The following is a 1,444-nucleotide window of genomic DNA, read 5'->3' as shown; positions in this document are numbered from 1 at the left end:
TTACAGATTTATCGAGACATATATAATCACATTAAGAGGTTAATCGAGAGATATATTTTTGCATTTTTAACATATATCATTCAAACATGAAACACATGGTCATAGAGAAACAAGACAATTTATGCAACCAGCTAAACAATTTTTAAATAAGATATTGTTCATCAAGAATTCCTAGTTCTCTCCTTATAACATAGAAGGTATCCCTGGGAAGGGGCTTGGTGAAAATATCTGCTAGCTATTTAGATGTTTCAAAAAATTCAAGAACGCAGTTACCTTTTTATACATGATCACGTAAAAAATGATGTCTAATTTCTATATGCTTTGTTCTAGAATGCAAAACGGGATTCTTGGATAGGTTTATGGCACTTGTATTATCGCATTTAATGGGGATCTTTTCATGTTTTAAGACCAAAGTCCTTAAGTTGCTGCTTCATCCATAGGATTTGAGCGCAACACACCCCAGCGGCAATATATTCCGCTTCGGCGGTGGACAAAGCAACACAGGCTTGCTTTTTGCTGAGCCATGCAACTAATGAATCGCCCAACAAGTGACAAGTACCACTAGTGCTTTTCCGATCCAATTTACATCCGGCGAAATCGGAATCGGAATAACCCACCAAGGATAGTGAGGCATCCCGAGGATACCATAATCCCATGTTAGTTGTTCCTTTTAGATATCTCATGATTCTTTTAACAGTTATATAGTGTGATTCTCTAGGTGATGATTGATATCTCGCACACATGCATACACTGAACATGATATCAAGTCTACTTGTAGTTAAGTAAAGCAAAGACCCAATCATACCACGATACTTCGTTACCTCGATTGCTTTTCCTTTCTCATCTTTGTCTAAGTAGCAAGCAGATGCCATAGGTGTGGAAGCGTCCTTACATTTGTCCATTTCAAATTTCTTGAGTAGCTCTTTGCAATATTTCGCCTGATGGATGAATATCCCACTTTCTAGCTGCTTTATCTGCAATCCTAGAAAAAATGTGAGTTCTCCCATCATAGACATTTCGAACTCCCCCTGCATCATCTCAGAAAATTCTCTACACAAGATATCATTAGTAGATCCAAATATTATGTCATCTACATAGATTTGTACAAGCAGAACATGATTTTCTGATTTTCTAATAAAAAACGTTGTGTCAACCAAGCCTCTCTCGAACCCTTTTTCTAAAAGAAAGGTACTAAGTCTGTCATACCAAGCTCTAGGAGCTTGTTTGAGACCATATAGTGCCTTTTTAAGTTTGTAAACATGGTTCGGATATTTAAAATTTTCAAAACCAGGCGGTTGGTCAACATAAACTTCTTCTTGAATGTATCCATTCAGGAAGGCGCTTTTTACATCCATTTGAAAAAGTTTGAAATTCATTATTCTAATCTGGCTACAGGGGCATAGGTTTCCTCATAATCGATACCCTCCTCCTGGTTGTAGCCTTT

Source organism: Lupinus angustifolius, unplaced genomic scaffold (genome assembly GCF_001865875.1).
Source record: "Lupinus angustifolius cultivar Tanjil unplaced genomic scaffold, LupAngTanjil_v1.0 Scaffold_426, whole genome shotgun sequence".
Classification (NCBI taxonomy): domain Eukaryota; kingdom Viridiplantae; phylum Streptophyta; class Magnoliopsida; order Fabales; family Fabaceae; genus Lupinus; species Lupinus angustifolius.
This window is presented reverse-complemented; position numbering follows the sequence as displayed.